The sequence below is a fragment of the Macaca mulatta genome, chromosome 3 (assembly GCF_049350105.2).
Source record: "Macaca mulatta isolate MMU2019108-1 chromosome 3, T2T-MMU8v2.0, whole genome shotgun sequence".
Lineage (NCBI taxonomy): Eukaryota > Metazoa > Chordata > Mammalia > Primates > Cercopithecidae > Macaca > Macaca mulatta.
The window spans coordinates 127,683,340-127,708,996 of record NC_133408.1 but is presented as its reverse complement, the minus strand read 5'-3'; the positions used below and the strand labels follow the sequence as shown (position 1 = coordinate 127,708,996).

The 25,657-nt window shown below is 38.6% G+C and overlaps 1 long non-coding RNA gene across 1 annotated transcript in view; it reads right to left on the bottom strand.

Annotated features, from left to right (window-relative positions):
• LOC106997543 (uncharacterized) overlaps positions 1-25,657 on the bottom strand; it is a 74,614-nt gene that overhangs the window by 26,914 nt on the left and 22,043 nt on the right. Inside the window, exon 2 of the long non-coding RNA XR_013415460.1 lies at positions 25,102-25,218. This is a non-coding gene — a long non-coding RNA (uncharacterized LOC106997543). The remainder of the gene's footprint in view (positions 1-25,101; positions 25,219-25,657) is intronic.

The following is a 25,657-nucleotide window of genomic DNA, read 5'->3' as shown; positions in this document are numbered from 1 at the left end:
GCATCATAAAGAAAAGTAGTAGAAGATTTCAAGAATACGTCTGCAATGAAAATTGGTAGACAGAGAGTACTATAGTGATAATGAACAAAGAATATGGTGCCAGGCCTACCTGGTCACAATCCACTCTACCTCTTACTTACAATATAACTGTGGCATTTACCTAAACTCTGTGAGCCTCTGTGAGTTATTATCATTTCATAAAATAATGTTTATAGTATGCTATGCATATAGCAAACACCTAATAAATGATAGCTACCAATAAGAAGATCAATATAAAACAATGATTGTTAGAAGACACCTGTCTTGTCCACAAGCCATACAATGTTATCCTTGCCAAATGAAGATTTGTTATCATTTATTCTGCCCAATCTGCCAAAATAGGATATTTTGATTCACTGATCAAGCATTTATTCAAGAAAATTAGTCAAACAAAAAAATTTTAAGTAATAAAATTATATAGAGATTCAAAATAAAACCTGATGCTTAAATGAGTATTCTAAAGACTATGCAGGTGAATCTTATAAAAAGTTAAGTTTTTCATAAAGTTATCTCTAAAATTATTTTCTTGCTAATTTACCATTGTTTTTATCATTAATGTCAGGGGATAGGAGAAACAATATGCCAGTCTGGGATAGGCATGGTGGCTCACACTTGTAATCCCAGCACTTTGGGAGGCTGAGGCAGGAGAACTGCTTGAGGCCAGGAGTTGAAGACCAGCCTGGGCAACAGAGTAAGACCCATCTCTACAAAAAATTTAAAGATTAGCTGGGTGTGGTAGTGCATGCCTGTAGTCCTAAGCTACTTGGGCAGCTGGGGCTGGAGGATCTAAGAGTTTAAGGCTACAGTGAGTTATGATTGTGCCACTCTACGCCAGCCTAGGTGACAGAGCAAGACCTTGTTTCTAAAGAATGAACGAATGAATATTTTTAAATGCTAGTCTGTACATTTTTTATCTAAGTCAATTAAAATACCAGTCATTGAAATCAAACAATTGAACACTAACTGATGATACAGCATCTCTTAACAGTTCACATTTTCCGTGTAGCAGCAACCAAGCAACTTTTCTCTGCTATTGGTTACCCTAGTTTTCTTCTATCCTTCCTGAGCCATGGAATTTTTCCCATAGTCCCCAACTTTACACCCACTGCTTCTATCTTTGTGGCTTTGTCCCCCTTTCATTGCCTAATAAGGCTGGATAGCACTTTGATTCCTCACAGTCTAACACATGGCACTTTAATTTTGAGGATAGAGAATAGCTAACATAAAGTATTCCTATAATTTATTAGGCTTACAGTATTGTATGCTGTGGTCACTTAAAAAGAGGACTACACATACTATATATAACACTCAAAAATGTTGTATAAAGACCCTTTTTGAATTCATAAATCTTTTCTTATACAGTCAGATCATCATAAAATGTATTTGTGATGTGCAAATGAAAGAGCATTTCCTATGTCTAGTGAGTGGTATTCCCAATCTCTGCCAGCCCTTTAAAAAAGTCTGCACTAAAAACAATCAACCAAAATAAATGTTCCTCATTAGCAAATAATTCTTTGTTTTTCAGCAAGCGATGCTACTAAAACGACAAGTTAAGATCCTTGAATTTTTCAGTCCTTACATTTTAGTAAATGCATCAAATAGGTGGTTTTACTTAGAGGGCTATTCCAGCAATTAGCCTGAGTTCCCCAAAATAATAAAAAACTATGAACATTCAATTATTTTTATATACTTGATAAAATAGAGGGAAAGGGCCATGCTCACCCTAAAACTAAATTCTCCCTTTTAAGGGGAGGATGATAACATTAGTCACCAGCTTATAAAACTTATTAGAAGATTTGAAATGATCTAAAGAGGTCCTCCAAGAACATTCAGAAAAGGGACACTATTTATTTGAACAATTACTCAGTCACATTTTACTTTAAAATTTACATCATAGGCTCTATATATTGGCCTGCACAGGATTCCCTTATACGCCCAATGAAACAAAAACAACCCAGCTTCTGCTGCTGCTATTATAATTGGCTCTTTAGTCTTTCCGCCCAGTTAACACATCTTCCCATGAAAGATACTGAACCTACTTGAAGTTGTCTAAACTCCTTTAGAAAAATACAGGTTTTGGTGGAAGCAACCTGCCAATAATATTGAGCAAGCCAAATAAAGAAAAAGGGCTAAACAAGGCTGGCCCATTTCCAAGCACTGAACGCACTGTCGATGTGGCAAGGCATCATCAGTTCAAAAGATCATCTCCTCAGTCGCAGAAAAGCTAAGTTCAAAGTGAATGTTCCAAGGAAGCTAATTTCATGTTTGCATTTAATCTCCATATTAAAGAAACATCAGACAAGTAGTATTTAGAGGAACTCTACAGCTAAATCCAAGTTCTGGGACTCAAACTATGTTTACCTTGTGGGAGAATAGCCATTTGGGAGAATGAACAATAAATACAGAAATATTTTTACAAAGGATATTATATTTCTCTACACTTTGTACTCCCAGAAGAAGAAAATAAGAGCATTCTGTTTCCTGACATACCATACTAGCCAAATTCATCAATCATTGGAGATTATTCTATTCAATATATATTTCTTTAGGGACTGCCTGGCTCTTTCCCTTCTGGAATTCCAAATGTGCCAGGCTGCAGCATCTTCTTCTCATCAAAGTATAAAACATTCCTGGAGAGGTAAAATAGTCTCTGTCACATGCCTTTTACCTTAGATATTTGTATTTCCTATGTAATTTTAATGTATCTATAAATCAAAAGCATCTACTGGAAGCAAAAAGTGGACCTGGGGTTTGCTGATATTTTGTGGTGCTGGATTTGGGGACCATTATTGCATGTCTAAAAATTTTACATCTTCAAGGTGGCTTGTACGTCATCTGAATCTTACTAAACTGCCAATGGCCACCATAGGACTAGATTTTTATGCAGAAAATTCTGACACTAACAATGAAATGACTTTTATTGAAACAGGCATTCACATAGAAAAATGGGGATAGCACCAGGAAAAATTATTGAGCAAAGCTTTCTAATACATACAGTTACTTGAGTCAATTAAGCCCCCCCCCCCAATATCCTGCTTTTTAGTCTCTAGGTTTATCCCCCTACCAGGTCCAGCCAACTTCAAAAGCCTAGTCCGATGGCCATTCCCAGGATGTAAGCCAAGACTAGGCCTTGCTGGGTATGACTCAGTAGGAAGCCATTACTATAGCAGCATATAATATTTTCACATAAAAGCAGAAGAAAAGAGAACAGATTTTGTTTAATAATTTTCCCCAAGTTTTTAGGAAGAGGGCAAAAAGTAAATATAGTTTTTATTCAGCCATACAGGAAAGGGAAACATTTACCCTAAAACCAAAGAAAGAAAAACAGAAGGTGGAATGTAGCCTTTATCCCTTATCCTTTTCCACAAAGAATTGAGACATTTTACAGATAAGAGTAGAGAAAACTGTAGAGGAAATTTTTAATGAAGTGACAAGTTGTACCAGGAATAAAGAATATAATTCAACCCACATAGCCACTGTGACTAAGTACCATGCTTCTTCCCAACTGAATTAAAAGAGGTGTAAGATAGTTAAGTAATTCTCAATATCAGTGATAGGAAATATACTTGTACTTCAGTGGAAGCAAATATTTCCCTGCTACTAATCTTTAAGAAAATTGTATGTGAGACTTCTTGTGAGTACTCTGAGGTGATAGAGAAGGTTTCTGATGACATCCTCAAGGCAAATGTGACGATAGATTTTATAGGTATATCAATCATGGTTCTCCAGAGAAATAAATCCAACGGGAGATATGCTTCAAGGAATTGGTTCATGCCATTGTGGAGTCAAAATTTGCAAGGCAGTACTGCAGACTGGAAATTCGAGTAAGAGTTGATGATGTAGCTGTAATTTGTAAGGCAGACCAGAAGGCTGGAAACTCAGGCAGAATTTCTGTGTTATAGTCTTGGGGAAGATTTCCTTTTTCTCCAGGAAATCTCAGTTTGTTACTTTTAAGGCCTTCAACTGATTGAAAGAGGCCCACACACATTATCCAGAGTAATCTCCTGTACTTACATTCAACTGATTGTCAATGTTAATCACATCTACAAAATACCTTCACAGAAACAGCTACACTAGTATTTGACCAAACAACTGGGCACCAGAGGCTAGACAAGTTGACACAAAAAATTAACTATCACAATAGTCCTATATAGCTTCTAACAGCATCTCATAAAATTTGAGGGCACACCAGCAGAAAGCAGTTGCATGAGAAGTCAAGGTAATTTGAGCTGCCACCATAAAGGATTGCTTAAATAAATTATAATATATCTATGCAATGAAATACTATGCAATCTGTAATGGCATAATCTCAAGTCATGTTTAATAACATAAGAGAACATTTCTGATTTAGTAATAAGTAAAAGAAACAGAATTTCTAAGTATATATAACATGAGCATAATCTCTACCATTATCAAATAAATAAGTTACTAATACATAGAATTAAGAAAGAGGATCTCTGAATCCTAGAACTGAGTGTTTTTTCTTTTATGTTTTAAATAATTGGTGCAAATTACTTTTATAATTTAAAACATTCTTTTTAAAGAATCACCAGTTTGAGATTATAAAATTTAAGATCCTAATACTGACTTGTGCTGAAGAGCACATTTAACTCAGCCATTCAGAGCCTAGGTTTTCTACAAGTGTTCTTAGATCTAAACTAGACATGAATAAATAGTAGCCTTAAACAATAGCCTTAATGTTCTTTACCTTATATGATCTCCAAAATTATTTAGTTTTAGTTGTTTTCAAAGCCGGAGTTACCCACCACAGCAAAATAAATTGCCAATATTGTTCTGAGGAAATGTCTGATCTTGAGTAGGCCTCCAAGAAGCACTTTGATCCTTCAGCTACTGACTGGGATTCAGCAAGGCCACTTGGCCAAGTTGCAGCATATCCAGGGCTAGGATAAATGACTACTCTTTCCTATACTCTACAAGGTCTTTCTGGGGAGCGGGGTGAGTGGATGGCCTTCTCCCTTTCCACAGATCTGCTATCCCCCTTCCCATGTGGTACTTTATGGTGTGAGTTTTAGGCCTAGGTTCCTCCTGTATGGAAGGCCAGCCTCCCAGGAAGGAATGGCACCCACGGATCAGGGTTTACATGTACTCCCTGTCATCCATACCCTGGCATAGATGGAGGTAGGCAATCCCCACTGGAGCTAAGGCCTTTTGCTGATTTTTTCTGATTCACAGGACTCTATGGACTCCACAACAGAGAGACTCCCAGAAGTAACTTTGGCAAGTGATGGCACACTATAAATTATAATTACCCATCCATTTGTATTGATTTGAGCCTTTCCACAAAGCACACTCACCCTCAAAAGGTCTTCCCCACTGATCTGCCCCATTAGCTGAAATTCTCATCAGGATTCACTTGTCTGGGTGAAGATACTATCTCTAGGACAACCACGTTAAAATGCAAACATATGACTCACAAGGGGCAACATGTTAGTGTATCAGAATCTTCTGTACTTTGGAGAGCTAAAAGTAGGAAGTGGAGTGATCTCCAAAAATAAACAAGACTTTAGAACTCCATTTATGTGCATCCCTAGCAGATCCATTTTAAAAAGTCCCATGCCAATGATAGATTTCCTATTGGTTCTCCTGTGATAGAGAGTGACTTTGAAAGGATAAATATTATTTTCCTCCCCCAAAAGCTCCAGCAACTCTGGAAAGATATCACCAGGGTTCACAATTTTATCCTTGCAGGAAGTAAGTTTCACCTAGATCTGACACTTTGGAAATCCTCCACCTGGTCTGTTTTTTCAGACAGTCAACTAGTGTTGGGTCCTTTTCAAGGAGTAAGATGCAAGCCTCCTGCCATTTTACAATGTTCTCCTGTACTGGATTCCAGGAATCCCAGAGAGCACAGGAAGGGCACCATCGAGCAGTGCAGCCTCAGTGTCTCCAAAGACTCACAAAGAAGCAACTCAGTGAGTTTTCTGGACTCAGTGACTGCCCACTGCATTTCAAAATGTTCTGGGTCGAGGCAGGTTCTACCACATGCTTCAAGTTTGACTGTTTTTACACTGTGGAACAGACCTAAATTTGTCATGGTAGAAACAATCTTCAGAAAATGTCAAGTGAACTGGGCTTCTTAACATGAGATCATGCCAGGAATGGAAGCAGTTATTTCCTGTCTGAAAGGAGCCCAAAGCCTTCAAGACTCCAAGGGCACCATCTCAATCTTCTTAAAAACTGAGCTGCTTGAGGCCAAAGGAAAACCAAAGTACATTTCCAGTGGTACAAGATGATCATGATACCTACAAGGATAACTATAGGTAAAGAAGGACATCCTAGCCATGCCTTTTATCAAATGGGGTAGTATATGCATATAAAGTACTTAAGAAATGACTGCTGTAAGTGTCTAAGAGCCTCTTAGCCTTAGTCAAAAGTCACACTGTCTGAACATTAGATATGGCTAATGTGAGGGAAGAATTTTGCTGCCATTATCTTTAAGAGAATTACTTTGAGACAATCCTTGGGTTTTCTCCCCAGCTCCTTTTTTTGCAGGGGGTGGGTAATGAAGTGTGCTATAGTTTGGGTGTTAGTCTCCTCCAAATCTCATGCTGAAATCTGATACCCAGTGTTGGAGGAGGGGCTTCATGGGAGGGGTTCCTGTCACAGGGGCAGATCCCTCATGAATAGCTCAGTGTCCTCCTCAGAGTAATGAGTGAGTTCTTGCTTTATTAGTTCCCAAAAGAGTCAATTTTTAAAAAGAGCCCAACACCTCCTTCCTGTCTATCTTGCTTCCTCTCTCTTGCCATGTGATCGCTGCACATACAGGTTCACGCACCCCTTCCACCATTAGTGGAAGCAGCCTGAGGCTCTCACCAGAAGCAGATGTTGCCATGTTTCTAGTGTAGCCTGCAGAACTGTAAGCCAAATAAACCTCTTCTTTAGAAATTATCCAGCCTTAGGTATTCCTTTATAGCAACATGTGTTAGTCCATTTTGCATGGCTATAAAGCAATACCTGAGACTAGGTAATTTATTTTAAAAAGAGGTTTACTTGGCTTATGGTTCTGCAGGCTGTACAAGCATAGCACTGGCATCTGCTCAGCTTCTGGTGATGCCTCAGGAAGCTTTTACTCATGGCAGAAGTTGAAGGGGAGCCAGTGTGTCACATAGTGAGAGAGGAAGCAAGGGAGATGCCAGGCTCTTTTAAACAACGGGCACCAAACTATTCATGAGGGATCTGCCCCATGACCCAAATACCTCCCCCAGGCCCCACCTCCAACATTGAGGATGACATTTCAACATGAGATTCAGAGGGGACAAAAATCCAAATCATATCACAACACAAAACAGACTAAGACAAAGCACTACTACTCAATTGTGTCATCATTGGAGATACTCAAAATATGGAAAAGGGTAAATAGAGAGGATTCAAGCAAAAGGCTTGTATTAGTCCATTCTCACACTGCTATGACAAAATACCTGAGACTGGGTAATTTATAAAGGAAAGAGGTTTAATTGACTCACAGTGCTGCATGGCTCGGTAGGCCTCAGGAAACCTACAATCGCGGTGGAAAGCAAAGGGGAAGTCGGCACCTTCTTCACAGGGTGGAAGGATGGAGTGAGTATAAGCAGGAATAAATGCCAGACACTTATAAAACTATCAGATCTCATGAGACTCACTCATTGTCATGAGAACAACATGGGGGAAACTGCCCCTATGATCCAATTACCTCTACCTGGTCCCACCCTTGACATGTGGGGATTATGGGGATTACAATTCAAGGTGAGATTGGGTGGAGACACAGCCAAACCATATCATCCTGCCCCTGGTCCCTCCAAGATCTTATGTCCTCACATTTCAGAACACAATCGTGCCCTACCCAATAGTCCCCCAAAGTCTTAACTCATTTCAGTATTAACTCAGAAGTCCACAGTCCAAAGTCCCATCTGAGACAAGGCAAGTCCCTTCTGCCCATGAGCCTGTAAAATCAAAAACAAGTTATTTACTTCCAAGATACAATGACAGTACAGGCATTGGATAAATGTTCCCTTTCCAAATCAGAGAATTTGGCCAAAACAAAGGGGCTACAGGCCCCCATGCAAGTCTGCAACCAGGCGGGGCAGTCATTAAATCTTAAAAGCTCCAAATGATCTCCTTTGACTCTATGTCTCACATGCAGGTCACACTGATGCAAGAGGTGGTTTCCCATGGTCTTGGACATCTCTGCCCCTGTTGCTTTGCAGGGTACAGCCCCACTCCAGGCTGCTTTCACAGGGTGTTATTGAGTGTCTGCAGCTTTTCCAGGTGCATGGTGCAAGCTGTTGGTGGATCTACCATTCTGACATCTGGGGGACTATGGCCCTCTTCTCACAGCTCCATTAGGCAGTGTCCCAGTGGGGACTCCACGTGGAGGCTCCAACCCCACATTTCCCTTCTGCAGTGCCCTATCAGAGGTTCTCCATGAGTGCTCCACCCCTGAAGCAAACTTCTACCTGGACATCCAGGCATGTCCATACATCCTCTGAAATCTAGACAGAGGTTCTCAAACCTCAATTCTTGACTTCTTTGTACCTGCAGGCACAACACCATGTGTAAGCTGTCAAGGCTTGGGGCTTGTACCCTCTGAAGCAACGGCCTGAGTTGTACGTTGGCCACTTGTAGCCATGGCTGGGATGCAGGGCATCAAGTCCTGAGACTACACAAAGCAGCAAGGCCCTGGGCCTGGTCCACAAAACCATTTTTTTCTTCCTAGGCCTCCAGGCCTGTGATGGGAGGGGCTGCAATGAAGACCTCTGACATGCCCTAGAGATATTTTCCCCATCATCTTAGTGATTAACATTTGACTCCTCATTATGCAAATTTATGCAGCTGACTTGACTTTCTTCTCAGAAAATTGATTTTCCTTTTCTATTCCATTGTCAACCTGCAAATTTTCTAAACTTTTATGTTCTGCATCCCTTTTAAACATAGGTTCCAATTCTAAACCATCTCTTTTTGAATGCATAAAACTGAATGCTCTTAAGAGCACCCATGCCACTTCTTGAATGCTTTGCTGCTTAGATTTCTTCCACCAGATACCCTAAATCATTTCTCTCAAGTTCACCACAGATATCTAGGACAGAGGCAAAATGCTACCAGTCTCTTTGCTAAAACACAGCAAGAATCACCTTTACTCCAGTTCCCAACAAGTTCCTCATCTCCATCTGAGACCACCTCAGGTTGGACTTCATTATCCATATCACTATCAGCATTTTGGTCAAAGCCATTCAGCAAGTCTCTAGGAAGTTCCAAACTTTCCCACATTTTCCTGCCTTCTTCTGAGCCCTCCAAACTGTATCAACCTCTGCCTGTTACCCAGTTGCAAAGTTGCTTCCACATTTTTTGGTGTCTGTAGAGCAGCACTCCACTTCTGGTACCAATTTACTGTATTAGTCCATTCTCACATTGCTATGAAGAAATGCCAGAGACTGGGTAATTTATAAAGGAAAGAGGTTTAATTGAGTCACAGTTCTGCATGACTAGGGAGGACTCAGGAACCTTAGAATCATGGTGGAAAGCAAAAGAAAAGCAGGCACCTTCTTCACAGGCAGCAGGATGGAGTGAGTGCAAGCAGGGGAAATGCCAGACACGTATGAAACCATCAGCTCTCATGAGACTCACTCATTATCATAAGTACGGTATGGGGAAACTGTCCCCATGATCCAATTACCTCCACCTGGTCTCTCCCTTGATATATGGCAATTATGGGGATTACAATTCAAGGTGGGATTTGGGTGGGGACGCAGAGCCCGACTGTATTAAGGCTCAACAAGATGATATCCTTTCAGAACACAAAGTTTTATGATTCCAGCCAAAAAGAAGTGTGCAGCTGGAATGTGGTAAAGACGAGAAACATCACCTTCTTAATCAGTAAGCTGAAGAAGTCCTGGATTATAGTCTGTGAAATTGTGGTGTGTATATATATCTATATGTGTGTGTGTGTGTGTGTGTGTGTATAGATATATCTATCTATCTATCTATCTATCTATCTATCTATCTATCTATCTATATAGATATATAAATCTTCTTCCAGTTTCTTGGCACATAGTTCCTAAAACCCTTGGAATCTCTTATGTCAAAAGTATCGTTTGGTATGCTAATGAGAAGACTAGTGGTTGGGACTTTGGGATAGCCTCAGGATGGGAGCTGGTTACCAGAGGAACCAACCTTGTGATTAGAGAATTGGAATTTTCAGTTCTGCCTCAGGGTCTGCAAGATAAATTTATCACTAATGGCCAATGATTTAATCATTGGCCTACATAATGAAGCCTCCATAAAAAAAAGGGAGAGTTTGCAGCTGGCTGAACACATGGAGAGTGGCAAGCCTGGGGAGGGCATGGAAACTTTGTGCCTCTTCCTCCATATGTTGCTCTATGCATCTCTCCCATCGGGCTGTTCCTGAATTGTAGCCTTTTATAATAAATTAGAGATAGTAAGTAAAACACTTTCCTGAGTTCTGTGAGCCACTCTAGCAAATGATTGAACCCAAGGAGGGAGTTGTGAGACTTTCAATAGAAGCACAGGTTAACAACCTAGACTTTCAGTTGACGTCTGAAGTGGGGGGCAGTCTTGTGAGACTGAGCCCTTAATCTGTGAGATGTGTGCTAACTTCAGTTAGTGATAGAATTAAATTGAACTGTAGGACAACCAGCTGCTGTTGGAAAATTGCTTGGTGTGGGAAAAAGCCACACATCTGGGGTCAAAAGTGAAGTATTGAGAATAGTGAGAAAAGAGAAAGTAGAAGAAAACAGTTTCTTTCTTCCTATTTTAGCATATTCTAAGAATGTGATTTTGAGAAATTATGCAAACACTCCATGTACCAGCTTTCTCACTTCTAAACAGAAGTATTGCTTTCCTAATCAATTTGACTTTTGTAAAGACTAATCTTAATTCTTAATAAACTCTTAAGGTTGCTTAGAAATAAGCACTATATAAATAAAAGACATCACACACCTGACATTTTAAAGTATACCTAGGACTCTGAGTATTTCACCACATCGATTCAAGACATTCTATGAATTTGTGCCCATTGTGAACTTGTTATCAGCTTGTTACCTCCTCTACACAGACACTTCCATCAAGTTTTCTTTTTGTCCTATTAATCGTCCATTGTCTCATCTTTCCTAAAATTGCCTGTGCAGCCTCCTTCCAGAGGCATATTCCATCAAGGTTTTTCTGTAGCCATGCTGAACACTCAGTTATTTTAAATAATTTAGATACATAATTTTAAATATATTATAGTTTTGCACCAGAATAAATGAGATTTAAATCTCTTTCTTTGTTCCCCAAATAAGAGTTCAAAAGCTAGATGGTCTTTTTGAGGCTCACCAACACATAATGGTACTTCTTTCTGTCTCACAAAATAAAACTTTGGCATCAGTCTTCTGGACATGCCACACAAAGTCACATTTGGTGGATAACCCCTGCATGACAGATAGTGAAAGGGCATGTTCCTCCCCGCCCAAGGGAGCACAGGATTATCCTGCCTAATTGGCTACAATGTGTGGATCTCATTAGAAGAACTTGCCAGTGCTATACATAGTAAAGAATGTATTTCTGATAATATTTCAGTTAAGTTTGGACCAAGGCCAGGAATCTCTCTGGCAGACTAAAACCACTTTACCAACACTTCACTTTTAGCAAGAAGACTCATGATAAGGAAACATAAACAATACATCTGGGTCACATCGCCCTACTTCCTCTCCCACTCTTCTGCTTCTTTTCAAGGGTGAAGAAATGTTTCCCAACAATTAGTCATGCCTTTTCTTCTACCTCAGTCTCTCTCCTGATACTTTACACTAAGAAAGTTTGCTTTAAGGGCTTTAGAAATTCAGGGTCAATTTTTAGAATTTTTTTTTTTTTAATTTGAATACCAGCAAAACTTCATCTGGTTTAACCCTACAAAACCTCCCCTAACATAAAACAGTGTCTTTTTAAAAGAAAATTTTACTTAGAAAATACTTTATTAATGAAATTAAAGCCTGCATAATATAAATAATAGCAATGCTTGATTTAAAATAGTTTCCAGAAAAATTAATAAAAATCAAGTTTCCTATGTATTATTTTGTTTTGTTCCTTAACATGCTCAAGATTTTGGATTTGCCAAAGCTACCAAGAGACAAAGGCACCAAATTTTGAGCCTGGTTTGTAATTCTACTTTAGCCAGTATTAAGTGGAGAGCCATGACTCATATGAATAATAGACTCATAAAGAATTAGAACTAGACATTACATAAGAAGACATCTTAACAACCCTCTTGCTTTAGGGATGGAGATGTAAAGCATCTTAGAAGCAATCCTGCAAGGGAGAAGCAGGCTCTGGTGCCAGATGCTGCTCCTTTGGGTATACTAGACATATACTAGACATATATGACCATGAGCAAAATGCAGAACCTCTGTAAGCCTCGGCCTCCTCATCAGCAGGATGGGCCGATCATCATGCCCATCTCACGTGGGTCATAAGGAATGAACAAGCTAACAAACATAAAACACTAAGCCTGGTACAGAATACAAGCCAAATAAATATTAGATTCCACTATTACTATAAGAGGCAGGGTTGAAGGAAGAACCAGAATAAGGGGAAAAATCAGTAGGTTCTTTTCTGATTATCTTCCTCCAAGAATCGGCTATGAGTGGAGTAATGAGAACATTATTCAAAACATACAGTCCAGAAAAATATGTAGTATAGTATTAAAATTTTGATATAAAATTGAGCTTCACCACATATTAGAGAGATAATAGGCCTAGTGGTCAAAAGCAAGGACTCTTGAGTTAAAAAGCGTGGATTCAAATCCCATCTCTCCCAGTTTCTGGCAATGTAACTTTAAGCAAGTTGCCTAACATCTCCATTCCTCATTTATCTCCTCTGTAAAAGGGGATAATCATAATACCTATTTCATGAGGTGGTTGTGAAAATGAATCAAGTTAATATTTGGAAAGCATCTAGCACAGTGTCTGTACCAGTGTTGTAAATTATTAGCTATTATCATTATATTACAGGGCCATCTTGCACACCATCCAAGATACTTTTGTACTGGAAGCACCCAAAGAAACTTGTGCTACTAATTTTACTTCTAATGCTACCCAGAATCATTGACTCTAATGATGGGATAATACTGAGGTAACAGCATCAGATCCATTGCTCAAATTCTATCCTTAAAAATAATTAGAAGTAGATATTTTTGTACACTGGAATTTTTAAAAATGCCTAATTCTGACAAGCACTAGATTACTCAAATATAACAGCATGGAAATAGAATTTGTTTCACCCATATCTTTGAAGTCAGTGCTAGTCAACTTCTCTCCTGGCTCTGAGACAATGTTGATAGACTGTAGAGCAGAGAGGACTTTCTATTTACTGGAACATGCTCACCCTTTTTGGTTTTGTTACTGCAAAATCATATCATTTTTAGAGCTTGAAGGGAGTGATAACCTAACCCAATCATTTCATAGACGAGGAAACCCAGTTTAGAAAGGTAAAGTAGCTGGTCAACAAGCAGCTGGTGAATAATGAAGACCGTGGAGAGTAGTATTTTAAGAACATTTGTCTTCCATCTCTAGTCATCAGAGAGAGTTCCAACTTCACACTATCAATTTGATTAACAGGATTCATATTTTATAAATAAGTAGGTTAAATAGTAGCAATATTTCACCCAGTTGAACTTCAAATTACTTCAGATCAAAGTAATATATCTTTTTGCATATCAGACTCTTGCTTAAAAATTTATGTACTTTAAAATTTCTGTTACGGAGAACATAAACAGTACATTGAATTTGATCAGCCGGTGAAAAGTTAATCTCAAGGGGTAAATGTTTTATCTTTCAGGGCATTGGAGAACTAAATAACAAGCAATTTACTAAATTCCATCCTGGTCCTGAAATCTGTCTATGTCATGAGGATTAGTAGCTTACTGTCACTCCTGAAGGGTCACCCTTATAAGGTAGAGGCTCTCCTGAAGATAGTCATCGCAATACAACACCTATGCATTCACCATGATTCAGATATACAAACCATTGCTTTCTCTTTTCTTTAACCTAAGGTTCAGAGTTGAGTGGATTATATCTCTTAGCTCATGGTACATTATCATCCAATTTCATAAGATATACCATGTTTTATTATTTTATTGCTTTCCCCTCTTCTCATCCTAACTCCCACTGCCCACTCACATCTCCCCTCCCCCTGCTCACATCTCCCCTCCCCTTAACCGCTACCAGGCATCCACTCTAATGTTTACAAACATAAGTGTATTTAGGTATAGTGATTGTTCATTTTAGGTGTCAGCTTGACTGGATTAAGGGATATTCAGACAGGTAGTAAAGCATTATTTCTAGATATGTCTGTGAGGGTTTTCCATAAGTGATTGAGATTTGAATCAGTGGACTAAGGAAGATCTATCCATGTCACTTTAGGCACATCTAGATAATTAATTCTGAATGGTATAAAGATTTTATATATATTTATATCTATTATATATATACTATGTAGATATATAGAAATCTATGTACCATTCATAGATTTCTTTCATTTCAAATGCCTGCAAGATGAAACATTTATTTTATATATATGTATATATACTTATGTACCATTCTGAATTAATTATCTAGATGTACATAAAGCAACATAGCTAGATTTTGGAGATATATATTGTTCGATCGACAGGTAGAGAGAGAGGAGAGAGATAGATACAGAGACAGTATGTGTGTGTGTGTGTGTGTGTGTGTGTGTGTGTGTGTGTGTGTGTCCCACAATTAACTAATCCTTTCTACCAGTGATGGACACTTAATTTCTTCCAACTTTCTGCCTTCCCAAATAGAGCACCAATAAATAAACTAATACATGTTTCTTATAGTCTTGTGTCAGAGTGGCTCTAGGTTGTACCCCCAGCAGTGGGAATATGGGGTGTCCATGTATATGACCTGATTTCTCTAAGGACTGCCAGATTACTCCCCACAATTGCTGTTCTAGCTCAGACTTCCACTAACAGTGCAAGAGAGCTTCCCAACATCCTCACCAACAGTTGGTATTATCTGACTTTCTGATGTTCATCTAATGGGTGTTAGAGTGTTATTGGTCCTATTCTAGTTCACCAGTTCTCTGAAATGTTTGAAACTCCTCCCTTTTGTTCAGAAAGATTTCTAGATTCCATGCATGCTTTGCACAGGCCCTGGGCAACTAGAAATGTTATCTTAGAACCATCTACAAAGATTCTTCCCTCAAAAACTGCTCTAGTGTTTCCATTTAGTGTAGAGTCATGTGGTCTTATAGGCTTTCATTGTCCATTTCAGAAGAGAGGGGAATTCCAAGTTCTCCTAAAATCTTTCTGGATGTTTCTACTTACCCTATGGGAAGTTTCATCACAATGCATGGAGTCAATACACTAGTCCTGAGTTCTTGCCCTTCTCCCTCCCTCTCTCTCTTCTTTCCTTCCTCCCTTTTTCTCCTTCCCCTTTGCCACCTAAAATTTGAAGTTTTTTCAACTTCTCCCTTTTGATTGACAAGACCTATCTCCCTTCTTTATCCTTCCCCTCTGGTAGGTAGCATTCTTCCTGTTTTTCCCTAGGGCAATAACAAAAGAAAGGTGGGAGGTTAGGGGCAGACTGAATTATAAGGGGAAAGTATACTGGAAAATACTGTCTGCATGTACTTAACATTCAATATTGTATTAGTTTGTTCTCACACTGGTATAAAGAAATATCTGAGACTAGGTAATTTATAAAGAAAAGAGGTGTAATTGGCTCACAGTTCTGCAGGCTATAAAGGAAGCATAGCACCTTTTGCTTCTGAGGAGACCTCAGGAAAATACAATCATTGTGGAAAGTAAAGAGGAAGCAGGCACATTTTACATGGCCCAAGCAAGAGCAAGAGAGACAGCCAAAGGGGAGGTGCTGCACACTTTTAAACAACAAGATCTCATGAGAACTCAATCACTATCATGAGGACAGCACCAGGAGATGGTGCTAAACCATTCATGAAGGACCACCCCATGACCAATCACCTCCCACATGCCCCATCTGCAACAATGGGGATTATGTGTCAACATGAGATTTGGTGGGGACATAGATTGAAATCATATCATACATGAATAACACTTTAACCTTTCTGAAGCACGTTATGTACCATTTGACTCTTTCAAAAACCTATATAAAGGTGTTACCATTTGTAGACAAAAACAGAAGCCAAGACTAAGAAAAATGACTTTTGTGCAATATTAAGATAGCCCACAGATAACCTATTTTAGAAGAATTTATATGTCTTTTACAACTTTCCTCACAAGGATATCAGGAAGTCTTTTTAGAACAGCAAAATCTCCCCATTTTCTCCTTTGTAGATTTGGTCATCTGAGCTGAAAGGAGATTCTGGCAAAAAAATGAAGACTATTTTGTCTCTGCTTTGAAGCAGTAACTTGAGGTTGCTCTTAAGCATTTGCAAAAACCTGAGTTCTTATTCCATCACTGGCAATACACTTTAAACTTTAATTATTACACTAATATTAGCAACCAAACAGTTAGCTATTCATTTTTCAGTCACATTGTGCTTATTAAATTATACCTTACTTTGACACAGATTGTGGATTTGATTAGTTATGTGGGGCAATCATTTTAAATGTTTAATTCTCTGGCTGTAGACTTATATACACAGTTTAATCAAGTAATTGTGCCTATTTCTCAGTAATTTAAACTTCAAATTCTTGCTTTTTTAAAATCTGAAATGTAGCATACTTTTTCTACCTGTTTCTATAACCAAAAAACAGTTAAATTCACTTAGAAAACACTTTTCTCTTTCCCAAGTGAGCATTTTCTGCTAGATGGTCAACAAAGACCATCTCTGCTTGAAGCGAGGTGATTTGGGTTAGTGAAAAGAGACAGACCTTGTTACGAACCCTGTCTCTCTGCAGCCTACCAGCTGCGTGGCCTTTAGGCAAGCTGTTTAATATGGTTTGGTTGTGTCCCCACCCAAATCTTGTCTTGAATTGTAGCCCCCATAATTCCCACATGTTGTGGGAGGGACCAGGTGGGAGGTAACCTCATGGGGGCAGGTTTTTCCTGTGCTGTTCTCATGAGAGTGAGTAAGTCTCATGAGATCTGATGGTTTTATAAACGGGAGTTACCCTACACAAGCTCTCTTGCCTACCACCATGTAAGATGTGGCTTTGTTCCTCCTTTACCTTCCATCATGATTGTGAGGCCTCCCCAGCCATGTGAAACTGAGTCCATTAAACCTCTTTTTCTTTTTAAATTACCCAGTCTTGGGTGTGTCTTTATTAGCAGCATGAGAATGAACTAATACACTATTTTATTCCCAACCTCAGTTTTCACTCTATAATATGGGAATAATACCTATGCTCAAGGCCCAATGTGAGGAATAAATAAAGTTATGTATATTCAATGCCTGGCATCCATAAAGGACTAAAAATGCTAGTTTTCTTTTTTATTTTTCACTTAAAAAAATAAACATAGATTTATGATGGGCATTACTAGTTATACACCAGAAAATCTACAGTAAAACAAACTGCAGAGATAGAAGTACTTCACCTTTGGACTGAATGACAGAATCAGGCATTTGCATGCCTTGTTGCCTAAGCATGTGGCTTAGTTTTGCCCTTTGCACACAATAGGAATCTCGCACGCTGGATAACAATGCATCACTAAAGAAATGTATACTCTACATAAGTCCAAAGCATAAGTGATTAATACACAGCAAGTGTAGTTCAGATGAATTGTTTCAATCAAATAAAAATATATCTGTAGCAAAGTCTCATTCTTCTTTATGCTCTGAGTGTTTCTTGCCTACACAAAATACCTTTTGAAGTCAAAGAGGGTGCCTCATATGGATGTCTTATAGGATAGGATACCTAAGAAGTGAAGAATTATGAGATTAAATATTAGACCTGTGTGTGTTTTGTTTTGTTTTAAAGAATTAGCAGGCATTTCATGCATACATGGTTTCTTACAGGGCTGAGAACTGGGTTTTATAGTTACCCCAAAGAACAAAACCCAAAGACTTCACATAAGTATTATGCAATGCCCCTTTATCTGCAGGTGGTCTTCCTCAACGTGGCCTTACTTTACTCAAGCATATTAAACTGTTTTAGAATTGCTTTTGTCCATAACTTATATAATATATCCTCTCAGAAAAAAAAAAATCCTACAGTGAGTAGACAAAAAATAGCATCTCACTTTCATTCCAAGAAAATAGGAGTAGACGAATCCAGATTAGTAATTAACAAAAACAAAAGCTTCCCTCAACAGCTGTTCACACCCCTGCCCTGTTCTAGAGAGCACAGGCAGAACAGGCCCAAGAGGAAAAAACAGCTTAAGTCGGATTTAAAATAGTGTGCAGCAACATTTAAGGCTTTTTCTCTCTCCAGCCAGAAACCAGTTGGCAGGAAAGGGAAACAAATCCAACATACATAGTCAAGCACAAACGTATTTATTGAAGGTCCTCAGAACATTCCACTACGCCCCTGGAAAGCCCTATTAAAGCATGATGAGCCATAAAGCCTATGCTCAGAACACTACTAGTTTTCCCCACTGGGCTCTATCTTTTCAGCTTCTCAGCTCTGGGCAGGTGGGTGAGCAGCTTACTACAAATCTGCCTTGAATTACCTATACATTTGTAACCAAATCCAGGATGTGTTATACCATAGCTATATGACAACATATTAGGTTACACCTAATGAACAGGGATTCCCTTTTATATACGACCCAAGTGTTTCTCGATTTAGGTCCAGGAGATTGCTGAGTGTATAACAAAATGTAGTGAGTGCCCACTACAATGGTCAGAATCCAAAATGAATATTAGGACAGGGTGGCTGAGGTGACTGGAAGATATACATCAGTAGAATAAAGCAGTGATATGGATGAGAAAGAAGAGATCAAAGGATATCATCATAGTGATTATACCTGAAAGAAAATCTTCTTTTAAATAAGAGTTTTCAAGCGTTACTTTCAAGGCCAAAAAGAAGAAAAATTATCCCAATAGCTATCATTTATCACTGCCATGTGCCAGGTGCTTTTCTAAGATGCATTACATATATTAAAGTACTTTGTCCCCACAACAACCCTATGAAAGAAAAATCGTTATGATCATACCCCTTCTACAGATGAGGAAACTGAGGCACAGAGAAGTGAAGGTCACACAGTTAGTAAATAGCGGAACCAGCTAAAGACTCAGTTAGTTGTGCTCAGAGCCCACTTTCTTGATGACTTCACACACTGCCTTTCAATAAGCAAAGCTAGGGACCTACAATTCTTGGCTTAGCCCATGTATTAATAACACATGCCTGTGTCTGGGTTTCTTAGTTACCCAAGGAAGCAAGGACCCCAGGGTAGCATGGTGGTCCTCCCTAACCTCTCAGCTTCTGAACATCATCCCATCGCCACACACAGGAGGAAACAAGCTCTCTTTCAGGCCATGGTGGGTATAAGGTATGGTCTATGAAAAGGTCCCATTTGGTCCTTTCTGTTTGACCCACTATTAAGCCTCCATAAAGCTTCCTAGTAAAAGAAAAGCTTCCTTAATGAGAAATTCCCCATGATGGCAAACCTGTCATTCTCTCAGGCCAGATTGTCATGGAAACTTTTATGAAGAGGAGCCCAACCCTCTGGTCTTCGGGCAGCAAAAGAATCCACGCAGTTGTTCCATTGTAAAATTATACCAATTTATTCATTGCAACAAGTGAGGCAATGGCACGAGTTTCTTTTACTGATGAACAGAATTAAAACATAATGAGAGGAACACAGTCAGAGTTTAATTTGTCCAACCTCATGCCACTCAGCTAGCCCACATCCTGCAGTCTTCCAACAGCCCAAACAATGCATTTGAAAAATAGGAATCATTGGACCAGAATTATAAAATAATTTTGAGTTGGAAAAAAAATGCATTGCTCTTTAAAATAACACTCAGGCATCTTAGTAAAAATAATAATCGCCTTATATTCTAAAACAGAGTCAGAAAACTATAACTTGCACCAAATCTGGCTTGCAACTCAAAGCTAAACATGATTTTTGCATTTTTACATGGTTTCAAAAAAACAATCAAAGGAAGAATGAGATATTAAGACATGTTAAAATTCTATGAAATGTAATACATAATGCATGTAATACATAATGTTTTATTGGAACATAGACACACTCATTCATTTACTTATTGTCTCTGGCTGCTTGCACGCTACAAAGGCTCACAGTCTAAAATATTTACTATCTGGCTCTTTATAGAAAAAGTTGTAGACCCCTTTCTAAAGTGATAAATGATAAATATATTGCCCTAACAAGTTTCTCACTGATGAATTGTGGAACTGTAGTTTTTAATTGTTAGAAAACAGCGAAGCATTTTGTGACTTACCTCAGTAATTAATTTCTAAAAACCAATTCTAAATAGACTTTGGAGCTTATTACTCATTCTAATGATAAGTTGCAAGTTCTTAATTGTTCCAAGGGGTGTTTTTTCTTACACTAAAATGATGTATGACTGATACAAACCAGGAAATTTCTTCAAACGCCTGAGTGAAACAAAGAAAACATCCCATGCACATGCATATTTACTTGGCAGGAACATTTTGCTGCTTAGCTTGAAACCAAAACAACTAAAGCCAGTAAAGACAGAGCACGTGGACTTTGTTCCTGCCTCTTGCTTATTCCAGAATCCTTAATCCACAGAAATTTTTTGGTGCAGCTTTACATTAAGCATTTCAAAAGGAAAACAGGGGAATGGACTTCTTTTGAAAATGTATGGTTTGTTGTTGTTTGTGACTACCCTTTGACAGTGGCTAAGTCGTGTATTTATATTTCTCTTTTAAAAAAGGAATATGTCACAGGATTTGACTGTCTTTCTGACCTTTTATATTTCTTGTGCTCAATATATACTTGTAATGTCCTGCAGTCTGCAGATTCACTCTAATTCTCATCCATGCTGCTCCCAAAACACATGCCTCTAAAATTCTTTCAAATCTGGCATCGTCATTTACTTTGAAAGTCAATCCCTAAGCAAAAGGCTGGAAAAACACAAAACAGACTCACCAATTATTATTATTCAGGCAACTCCTAGGACTTTACAAATGTGCTGTAATAAATTAACTTTGTTATCTCCCTGAGTTACACAGAAGTTTTAGTTGTATTCAAATGCTAAACTAAGCAACAGATTCTTCATGGGGGGTACTGGCAAGAAAGAAGTCCTCGACTGAGGGCCTGGGAATATGTGGTGCAGTCTCAGGTCTTCTGTGTACGCATTCTATAAACTATGGGAAAGTATGGAAACTTTGCCATAGTTTGAACATGTATGAACAAAATATGAATTAGGACCTTGGAGAAAATGTTCTACTCTTATGTCAAATTCACATTGTTCAAATATGCTTTAGAGTTTTGCAGAATTCTATGGAGACATCTTTCTTGTGATCTTAATCAGAAAATTATTTACGACTCATAGATCCCAAAGACTCCTTTAAACAAGTTTGGGAAGCTGCTGAAGCTCAATCAACATCTTTAAAAGCAGTTCTAAAACATAGTTACGAGGAAATGCAGTATATTTTCCCGAACAAAATAAAAAGTTTTTGTCTCTCCCATTCAACCACTTCAAGAGATATTTACTTTAGTCCAGAAATATATTAGTTAATTTTTATAAGCAGTTTTTAAAAGAAATAGGCCTGAAGAAAATTTATTTAGCCAACAAAAATTTTCCCCCTTCTACTTGAGGTACTTACTAATGCCACTGTTTGCCTTTGCTAGTCGTTACCAGCTCTATCTGAGTCAAAGAAGAGAAATATCTCTCTGCCACAAATCCCAAAAGGAATAAAAAGTGGGGAGAGGCAGAACATATTTAATTAGGCCTAGGCCTGTTGCCTGATTTTCATTAGGCCCCTGCCTGACTCTGATTTGGCCCACTATAAGTCCTTTTAGGCCACTGGGCATGAAGACCAGTGCTTATTTTCATGGCTGTTTCAATTCATCAAGAAAATCCTTTGAAAGATGAAAGACACTCCACATTTTTTCACCTGTTGTTCTTTCTTATGTGCTTGTCACTTCACTCGCCAAACTCACTTCAAGCCAAACCAAATGCTTTCCAAACCTCTACAGTATGCCTTTGAAGATCTTAAGTTAAGTATTTTCTTATGCTGACCAGTATAGCTTCCAAATAAGGAATAAAAAAATAACGTAGTTCTTAAGTTTTTTTTTTAATACCAGAAATGTAAAAACACATTCCAGTATGTGGATAAAAGCAAAATTCCACTTCCCCAAGTTTAGAAGTCTTGAGCCAAATACACCTGATGTTCATTACCACACCCACAGCACATTGCTAATATATGACAAAGTTCCAGCAAAGACCATATGCTGTTTTTATTATTGCCACTTCACAAGTTTTCCCAGGCTCACTAGAAAAAGTATTCTACAAGACCAGCCCACTGAGTGGGCTCATCTTACTACACTGATGAAATTTAGTCTGTTATTTACCTGATTAGCAATAAACATCTCTCTTTATTTCCAACAACACAGCAATTAGGGCCCTAATCTGTCACCACTACCTTCAAGTTTTGGCTTTCATCAAAAGAAAAGGAATTTGCCAAGAAGGAAAAACACAGCTCTACTTTCAAGCTAAAAATAGTTCTGTCTTCTAGACAATATACACTTTCACACGGCTCCAGCAAACATTGCTTCAAGCAGCCTACAAAGGATATATCAGGAGAAGTACACAATAGGCCCAAGTTTTAAGTACTGGTTTAGCCAAAAGATGCAAACATGCAAAAGCTGATACAGAAAAGCCAACCCAGGTGATATAAGAGGAAATGAAATCTCTAATCTGTTGATACTTTTTGAGGGGATCAAAAATAGATAAAACAAAACCACTGGACATAGTCGATATATCTAAATTTCCAGAAACTTTTTATAAGCCTCTCTACCAAAGGCTTAATTAAAAAGTTGTTATGAAGGTTACATTACATATTTATTCTTAGGCAGAAAACCAACTAAAAAACAAAGAACAAAGTAGAGGCAGTTCCCTAGGTGGATCTTATTTAGCATCGCCATAGATTATCTAATAGATGACAACGATGATTGTCGTTACCATTATAATTACTTATTATAATTATTTCATGTCCTATATGCTATACCAAGCACTTTATGTATATAATTATCAGGTAGGTAATGTTATCTCAATTTTACAGAAGAATCTGAGGTTCTGAGATGTTAGGTAACTTGTCCAAAGACACACTGTTAGCAAGTGATGCCAAACTGAGAGTAATCAATTAAACTAATCCACCAGTGAATTCATTTTTCTGAAGTTTTCACAATGATGAAGTCATTTATTTACTTATCTATGAGACAGGGTCTCACTCTGTCATCCAGGCTGGAGTGTATTGGCACAATCACGGCTCATTGCAGCCTCGAACTCCCACACAAGCAATCCTCCCACCTCAGCATCCCTAGTAGCTGGGACAACAGGTGCACACCACCGTACCTGGCAAATATTTTATTTTTTTTGTAAAAATGATGTCTCCCTGTATTGCCCAAGCTGGTCACAAACTCCTGAACTCAAGCAATCCTCTCTCCTCAGCCTCCCAAAGTGCTTGGATTGCAGGAGTAAGCGACCATACCTGGCTGACACAGTCACTTAGATATCTGTTAATGTTTTTTAAAAACAAAAACAAAAAACACATGACTTTATTTCTGTAAGGCATAGCAAATAAGAAAGAAGTAATGGTTCCCTTACCTCAAGGGGACTAGAAATTTTTCAGGGATCAGTTCAATTCTTGCTCACTCCTGATGTGTATCAAATATGAGAAAAGTTAATTCATTCAATGGATATCTAGTATAAGTACCTACTATGGACCAGGCAGTATATGTCTATCCTAAACTTGATTGTGGAAAAGAAATGAAAGGATTTGTCCATATCTATCAGAATGTTCCATCTGCAGCTTGAGTTTGCCCAGTTCTCATCAGCCTATGGGAACAAATAAGGTTGCATTAATCAGCTAACCCAGATTTCATGGCTTTCCCTGGGATGCAGCCATCAATCAAGCACTGCCCAAGTAGTTCTGGTAAATCCCTGGGTGCATCTCACCTGTGATAATGAACAAGCCTTGTCAGATACCATGTGGCTTCCAATTCCTCTTGCCCTTTTCTTGCCCTCTCCAAGGACATTGTTGAAACTGGAAGATAAGCCCTTTCTCTTTAGATTGTACTACATTCTGTTAGAGAGATCTCAAGTAATCTTACTGGTACTTCCAGTATCCAACAGTTTTAGCAAAACAACTCATTTAGTATTCATTTATAACTTTACCCTCAACTCTCTAAAAGACTGAGACATGCTCTAAAGGGAGGCCAGAAATGGAGACAAATCTGAGTCATAGACACCACACCATTCTCAGAATAGCCCCCCTCCTCTGATGACTAAGACTTATTACTGGATCAAGCTGTCACCCCTAACTTCCTCACCCCTTATAATAATTATCTCCCAGGATGATCTTAAATCCTTGTACAAACAGACTTCTGACAGGCTGTGCCCACCAGTAATTATAACATGTTCAGAACATGGCTGAACATCAGTGGGAGCCACTGTGTAGGTTTATTGCTGTGTTCAAACACCCACTCCCCAACACATATACCCCTTACTAAGAAACAAACACTTTGAGGGTGAAAGGGGGTGCTAAAGATGAAATTAAATTATCCTTGCACTCTGATACGGCTTATTTGGGAGCTCTGGTGGGCAGTCAGGATACAGCATACTTTCTAGTTAGGTAGACTACCAAGAGACAATGATTAGGGTCAATACAAGAACAGCCTGTGTAGAATTACAAAGATAAATTAAGTTCAGGCAGATTGGCTCTAAATGGAGATTTGGTGGATGAACAGGAATTATCCACAAAAAGCACAATGCATTACCGATCTATTTTTATGGCCACTAACAGAGTATAAGTTTAGGGAGTGTAAGTCTAACTTCCTCATATCTGAAAACAACAGTCTTCTGACACAGACAGTTGGTGCCTCACCCATATTCCCTGACCCACTCCTGTAGCATTGGTTGCCTACTGCTTTGGCAGACAGTTCACTTCACAAACCAATGAGTTCCTACCTCAAGCATTTGTGTCTCTTTGACTCTGGACTTCCTCTGCCTGAAGAGCATGTGCTGCCCATATCCAGGTAGGCCAGAAATAGTGGGGAGTTAATTTCTCCAGACATAAACTTCAACCTGTAAAAGATGGAAAATGGTAAATAAATGTCCCAGCTTCCTTACCCCTTGTAGCAACTACAGTTTCTTAGAGGGTCTCCAGCAGGATTGAGTACCAGGTACCCACGGTGGTAACCACTCCTGAATGCACTCTCTTTTGACTTTTCACAGGTCTCCATCCCATAATCCTACTCCTTCATGGTGCTTCCAGGGACCCCTTCAAAAATAAACTACTTGCCCCCAAATCCTTGTTTCAGGATCTGATTCAGAGAGAATCCAAACTAAGACATCTTTTTTCTGTAAGAATTATCTCAAATATGAATTAACCCACTGTGCTTCTCCACAATAAAACAAAGAGTTTTAAAGAAAGGAAAACTAATTTCAGAAGCTTGAGAACCTTACCTGTACCCAACTTCATCATTTTAAAAGTGACTGAAGTTCAGGACTAAGGAAACACAAA